The sequence below is a fragment of the Melitaea cinxia genome, chromosome 2 (genome assembly GCF_905220565.1).
Source record: "Melitaea cinxia chromosome 2, ilMelCinx1.1, whole genome shotgun sequence".
NCBI lineage: Eukaryota > Metazoa > Arthropoda > Insecta > Lepidoptera > Nymphalidae > Melitaea > Melitaea cinxia.
The window spans coordinates 1,358,551-1,366,546 of record NC_059395.1 but is presented as its reverse complement, the minus strand read 5'-3'; the positions used below and the strand labels follow the sequence as shown (position 1 = coordinate 1,366,546).

The 7,996-nt window shown below is 33.3% G+C and overlaps 1 long non-coding RNA gene across 1 annotated transcript; it reads left to right on the top strand.

Moving 5' to 3' along the window:
• Positions 1 to 7,097: 7,097 nt before the first annotated feature.
• Positions 7,098 to 7,624, top strand: LOC123659613. The gene is made up of 2 exons (XR_006744042.1): positions 7,098 to 7,344; positions 7,456 to 7,624. It is a non-coding gene; the product is annotated as an uncharacterized LOC123659613 (long non-coding RNA).
• The last annotated feature ends 372 nt before the right edge of the window (positions 7,625 to 7,996 follow it).

The window sequence follows — 7,996 nt, the reverse complement described above, 5'->3', positions numbered from 1 at the left end:
TATCTTTTTTCTTAAATTAACGTGGATGAAACCGCTTTTTAAGAGTTTTATACACAAGTACGGAGTCTTTTTAGTAGTAGGAGTTTTTTTTTTAATTCTTCTAAGAAAACATTTTCATATGAATATTAAATTTAAAAAAAAGTCGGCATATTATTTATAGACCTTACGACCTGAATACGATAGCCTATAGTTTTATTTTTATTGGATACTGTCTTGCGTGTGAACTAAAGTAATCTTCTCGTACTCGTATGTATGAGCCCATGATAGCTTATACAAATCAAATCGCTTTTATATAGATAATAAAGTCTCTAGCTTTAAAAAACGATCTCTATATTAAGACAATTTACGCTTCAGCCTGTAATATCCCACTACTGGGCATAGGCCTCTTTCCCCATGTAGGAGAAGGATCAGAGCTTAATCCACCACGCTGCTTCAATGCGGGTTGGCGGATACATTCCTTACTACGAGTAACGATCGCTATCAGGTGTACATGATAACAACCGGGACCGACGGCTTAACGTGCTCTCCAAGGCACGGTGGGGAGACCCACAAGGACTGCACAAACACCCAGACCACGGCAAACACCTGTATGGCCAATACAAATGTTTGTCATGTGCGGGGATCGAACCCGCAACCGCCACGCAACAGGTACAATCCAAGGCTGTAACCGTTATGCCAACGCGGCGTCAAATTTGCACATACAATAATAATTAGTATTTCAATAAATAATAATTTTAAAAAACATTCTTTTATAAATAAACCAAACTAAAAAATAATAATCTTATCAAGTTAGAGTATTGTCATCGGTCCTCGATAAGTTATTATATATATGTATTATGTACTTATGTATATATGTATGTATGTACTTATATGTATATGTGTTTAAGTAAATATATTCCCACGTTTATGTCACATTTTGTACACCTACACCGACACAATACCATCTCCTCTGCCCCTAGGTTGCCTGGAAGAGATCGCTGTTCAGCGATAAGGCCGCCCTTTGTAACTTATGATACTTTGTTAAAATCAATTGGATATGTATTATTTCTATTTTGGTGTACAATAAAATGTATTGTTGTGTTGTTATGTTAAGTCTACTAAGTTTAAATTAAATCTGAGATTCGGTTACAACCTTACAAATGTACAGGTGAAGCTAATAAAAAACGTGTAAAAAGCCGTATAGGGTAAACTGTATGTATTTATTATCTTCCGTAATTTAAAGCCTTTATTGTACCAAAATGTGGGCTTAACTTATAATTATAGTATTTTGTAAATATTCTTATAAAGTTAAAGGTGCTTGAAACAATATTTCATTAGAACCTTAGATGCGTGACTTTGAACTAAGACGGGACTTATAATTTCAGCTGGTGTGTGATGGTAATATGATTATAAATAAGTAGTACTCCACCAACACTCAATTTAAAGAAAATATTTTTATGTATGTACTATTACGTAGATAAAATGTAATATGACAGACAAGTGCTAAATCCTATATAATATATTCTTAGGACTGAATTCAAATATATGCTTAAGTTATAAGATTTGTAGACACATCTTTTTTTGCTATACAATACATTATTGTTGTATTGTTATACAATACATTTCCATACGAAGTACCATATTTTCTAATACATATTTGAACAATACTAGACGCAAATGAACAATGAAGCTACGTCATACGTAAGTAAATATCATTGTGTATTCAATACCTCTCAATATTAAAAAAATCTTTAATGCTAATTTTTATCTAACATTTTCTTCCAATTATTTCTAGCTGAAATATATGTTTTCATACTAGTTCTTGTATTACTTTAATAGAATCAAAGATGTAGGTACTTTGGCATTTACCAGTTGAATGGTTTAAAGCTATTAGCCTACAGGAGGCACTAACCTATCCACAGTAAACGCTTAGTCGTTTGACTTAGTTCACATGACGTGGCCATTTGTTGCAAGGTGGCTGTCTAACCAGAGAAAGCAAATCATTGGAACGGTAACTGACCACTAGTCTGTAAAAGATGAACATGTTCTAACTGTTTTTTACATTTGATTTTTTATATTGCTTGAAATAATAATATATATTTAAGTAATCTATAAAAATGAATGTTTCTAAGCATAACTCGAGAATGGCACGACTAATTCGGCAATTTTTTTTTTCTGTTAATGCCCACGGTAGGTTTTTATGCTAGAAAAAAATGATAAAAAATCTATATAAATAAAAATATATTAACTATTGATAGAACGAAGTCTGTCCGAGCAGCTTTATTTAAGAATTAAAAATTGCATTAAAAAATATACAATATTGTCTTATCTGCTATGAGACTTATAGGCTATGAGTAGTCCTCTGAAAAATTTTTTTACGAATATATTTCCAAAAGTTGAATACGTAAGAGGTATTTTACGGAAATAGTAATCAAATTAAAAGTCATATAATAACTTTTATATGTTATACTTGCTTCATACCGTGGTAAAACCTGATGAAAAGTGGACATGGAAGCTAGGAAAGATGAAAAGATTGCCTATCAATAGAACTTCTCGATTGAAAGACACTTATAAAAACATATTTTAATAAAAATAATTTTAATTAAAATATTATTTGCATCAGCTTTAGTTTTTAATCAAGAGTTGAAATTTTCAATTTTTAATTGAAAAAAAGTTATTCAAATAACTCGTTATTAACTCTGAACGGATTTAATGAAGGTTTTTTTTAATAATTTTTAAATGTCAGGATTTTATTAAGTAATCCCTTTGATGGTTTCAGGCAAGGCTTTTTCTAAAAAGAAAAAAGTATATTCTAAGCTTAACATGACCTTATTGAAATATTTTAACACTCATTATGCATACACTCTACATTTTAGAAGACGGAATATAGAAAAAAAACAATTAACCAAAAAAAGGGAGTGTGCTTTAGACCACAAGACTGCACATTTGCACAATAGGCCTGTAGAAAACGTGTGCTCTCTCTTGCTTCGTTCGCCTCGCCTAATCACACTTTTCGTAACGTCCTCGTCACGTACTCACCAATTTACTCCTCAAGTCAAGCGTGCGTCGATTTTCCCTTGACGTTTCATTCCGACAAAATAATTGTGCATTTAGACGCCCGCAGAGCGTCACATTATTTCCCCTGATGGAATAAAACTTATGTTTACCTTCTGTCAACAGAAGTCTTTGTAAATTGTTAATGGTTTTGAAATGTATTTCCGTGTGTTTTTATTACTGAATTGTGTCGTTAATTTTGGTCCACTGAACTGAAGAAATAACCTTAGCGTAGAGTCAGAGTTGTTGCAGAATGTTATAGATACGCTTTGGTATAATTGACTCTTATGTAGAAATTTTAAATTGAAAGATTTTACTTAGAGCTAAAGAGAATGGGGCTTAGTACATCACGCTGCTCCACTGCCGGTTATCGGATATATTTCCTTTGATTAACGGTTGCTATGTATGGTACTAAAGAATATAGCCACCCCCTCTCTTCCCGTGGGTGTCGTAAGAGGCGACTAAGGGATAACACAGTTCCACTATCACCTTGGAACTTCAAAAGCCGACCAGTGGCGGGATAACCATCCAACTGTTGGCTTTGAAATACACAGGCCGAAGACGGGTAGCAGCGTTTTCGGTGCGACAAAGCCAGTACTGCGGTCACCAACCCGCCTGCCCAGCGTGGTGACTATGGGCAAAACATATGAGTTCACGTTATTTTCGGCGTAAACTTGTGGAGGCCTATGTCCAGCAGTGGACTGTATAGGCTGTAATGATGATGATGATGAACGTTTGCTATCAGGTATTTATAATAATAACTGAGATCAACAGATTAATGTGCTCTCCGAGGCAAAGAAGAATGAGATGAATCTAGACGTTTGACTGAAATGACTAAAAAATCTGGTAATATATATTTCTCCTTTTAAAAATATTTTTGTAAGCTTCCTTGGTTTTGTTTTTTATTTAAACGTAACCAACCGAAACAAACCGACTTCAAAAAAGGAGGAGGTTAGTCAATTCGACCGTATATATATATATGTTCGGGGATAACTTCATCGTTTGTGAACCGATTTAGATCATTCTTTTTTTTGTTGGAAAGGAAATATCCCAAATGTGGTACCGTGATAAAGAAACCATGATCTGATGATGGAATCCCAGAGGAATCGAAGGAAACTCTCGAAAATCATAATGCGTTTGTTAATTTTCTTTTCGTCTCCTTATGTTGTATTATTTGTCGATGTAATTGAAATCGGTTTTTTTTTTTTCGTTTGCGAGCAAACACAATTATTTCAGTAAATAGAGCCCACAACTGCCGACCACTAGTAGAGTAGGGTAAAGCTTTAAATCCCTTACCCATTTTCGTAAGAAGGGATGAAATCTCAACAAAAAAAAACCTCAATATAAACCGCAACTTGTATAGGCTTTTACTTCTGTAACCTCAAATATTTAGTTTAAAAATTCATACAAAGAGGAATTTTAAGTGACCATGAAATTCTAAGCGGACGATAGCTTAACGTGATAACGTCATAAAGAAACATTGATGGAAAATGGTATTCTTTTGAGAATTGATCTGAATTATTATCACTGAATAATGTCACACTGCTAGCTCAGACGTCACGCAAGAAGAGAGACAAATGTGTCACAAGCCAACGTTTGCGCCTATAGTGCCTCTCTATTGCTTGTTCCGCACTATCGCTTGCACGCTCAGGCTCAGGCGGAACGTGACACTTATTCGTGCGTGCAGCCGGTGTTCAATGATTTATGACATTATCACGTCAAAAAAAAATTAATATAGACCCAAATTAAAAGTCTCCTTCTTTTTTGAAGTCGCTTAGAAAAATCTAAACATGTGTCTGAGATAGATAAAAAATTCATCATCTAACAGCGGTAAACATATTTTGATTAAACATTTATAACTTTTATAAAGTTCTTTCTAATTGTTGCTAATTAATTTTTTGTTGTCAATTATAAACTTTTCAAAGAGTCCTCTTACTCTTCAAACGGCGCACTCTCGAGGAAAATCTTTAAATTAAAATCCTGCAAAAGAAGTTATGGAAAAATAAGTTACAATAAGAAAAATATTACTTTTATTTCTTTATATAAAACAGGAAAAGTTTAAAATGCTTTTCTGGTATTTATTACATACTTAGTTTCTTTCAATATGACCAGCATTCTCAGTTTTGTTCAACGCTCAGATCGTTTTATTGGATTCAAATGTCCATTTCTGTCTCCTTTCTCACGATATACTTTTATGGCTATGTTAGTTGAAAACCGGTTAAAAGTGGTAAGGTTTTCTAAGTTATATAAATGTCATCCATTATTATGTCCAAACAATATCAAATCCATTGGTCGATTCTTTTTTTTTTTTAGATCACTAGGTCGGCAAACAAACGTACGGCAACACCAGAAGCATCGCAAGCGCGTTGCCGACCCAATCTCCAATCCCCCCCAGTCGTTACAAAATTTCATCTAAAATAGCTCAGACAGTCTTTATTGTAATACAGTTTAAAAATCAAAACCGTAATGTTTGAGTCACGTAATGTACTTATAATATCTCTGATACTGTTTCCACTTAAAGATTAACTATTACTGTGAAATAAGTGTTTTATTATTTTTGCTTCTCAATAAAATACTAATATATAAAACGATAAAGCTTATTAAGTCACGTTTTATTTATCACTAGCCGACCCCACTTCGTTGGGCGTTAATTATTATTTTTGTGATACAAATGTATAGAAAAATTTTCATCTCGCTCGCATTTCTCTGACTTGATTAACATATACTATCATTTTTTACTGACACTTTTTGTTCAATAACAATAAAATGTAGCCTATGTCACTCCTGAATAGTGTAGCTTTCTGTTAGTGAAATAATTTTTATGATCGATCACTATTTGCGAAGATTAACCCCTACAAACAAACAAAGTTAGAAACTTTACCTCTTTATAGGGTAACAGCACCAGTGGCCAGCCAGGAACCAGTGGTCAGCCTTTTGCGTCGTTTATTGGTCATAAATATTGCTACAATTAGAATAAACGAATCACGTGTACCTAAATAGAAACTTTGATTCCTCATTGAATAATATGTCACACGATAGGTGCGTTAGGGGATCAGGGGGGAGAATTAAACTCGTTTTTACAGGTGACGGCGGTTGAAAAGAGCAGTAGTGTCATGTCCGCCATAATTTTTACTTCGCGTGGTGTTCTCTTAAAGGGTAAGAAAAAACATGTTTTATTATTAAATGTGATAGTCTTTTATGCAATTTGACATTGTGTATTACTTCATGTATTGAATTAAATTAAATTTGAATATAAATATCGCTGATTTACGTAAATATTGTAGGGGCTGACAATTGGATACTACTTTTTTATAAAAGATCCAGTAGTCGGCCCCCCGGGGCTGTTCACTGGATTCTTGAATTATTTTTAAAATTGCGAGAAAAGGCGTCATTAGAACCGTTAAATTAAAATTTTCAAATTTAGTAAGGCATGTTCTTTCATATTCCACAAAAAACCCAGTGGTCAGCCGCATTAAACATTTTATTTTTACGCGGCTGGCCACTAGGTGTTGCTGATCCAGTATTCAGCCCCGATAAACTATATTTTAGTTTTGCCTCAAATAGTTATAAAATGTATTTAGGTAGTTTGTATTTCAGTAACTGAGAAGATATTTTTAGCCCAAAATGCCGCCAATACAAAATTTATCCTCCAGAGAAGCTCTCTTCCACCATCGAAGCCATACGAAACGGAATGCCGATAAGAGAGGCTAGTAGAACGTTTGGAATTCTTGGAGGCACACTACAAGATTGGCTCCATCTACGTGTCCCAGAAGGCCCACTGGGCACTAGTAAAGGAAATAAAAAGTGAACAAGGAAAAGGAAAATAGATCTTTCATCTGTTTAGCCTCATTTCATCAGATAGTGATTCAGTTCCTACTGACGAAACCCTATCCAAAGAAAATAAAAAAAAGTGTGGTAAAAAATCTAAGTGTATAGGGTACCGGGAAATAATGAATATCTTAATTACAAGTAACAGTTCGAATGATGAGATAAATATGAGTACAAGATAGATATCTTCGTTGATATATAAGAGAGTTGAGACATATAAAAATAGGAAGATTATGGCTGTGATTATTTGATTGTAAATAGATTTTACTAGGTACTATTAGTAGATTTGCTAGTGACCTTTTTCTCTTTCGTGTTATGCGTATTAAACCTAAAAGAAATATTTACATAGTATATAAGTATGCATAGATACTAATGTCGTTGATTATCTTTTATATAAATATTGATGTTTTAATGATTAAGTTCTAGAAAATAAGAACACAAATAAGTACTGTGATTGTTTACTTGCAATAATATTTCGGTTAGGTGAGATTTTTTTTTTTCTGATAATTTAGCTATAAGAAATAAGAGACACATAAATAATATTGTTGATTTTGAGATAAATAATACTCACTTTGTTCTCATGCTTATTCATAGTTATAAGGGCTGAACACTGGGTTCATCAAGGCTGATTACTGGATTTTAGAGGCTGACCACTGGCAAAAAGTGCCATATTTTGTTTGAATTTATATATATATTTTATAAAGAGACAGGTTGTTTTTGACATATGTTGTTTAAAAACTATAATAAACAATTAATCCAATCATGCACTACGTTTCATTATCCGACGAATCCTGTAAAAATGCCAGCTTTCCAAACTTCAAAAAGTTGTTATGAGGCTGACCACTGGTGCCATTACCCTAATATTAGTATATATTGAAATGAAGAAATTAAGAAAACCTATCAAAGTTTACCTCTAACCTAGATTCATAGAATCTTTTAAGATTGTGGATACAATGTCTGAGTATTGAATTCAAACAACGACTAAAACATACAACTTGAAATTTATAAAGTCTTTAGTATCATTGTTGAAAATTGATATTGTGATGAACGCTGCCAAAATTCCAAAGTTTTTTGAAGTAGACTTGCAATGGCTGCAAATCTTGAGCCAAATCGCGATCATCAAAAGTTATAGCCG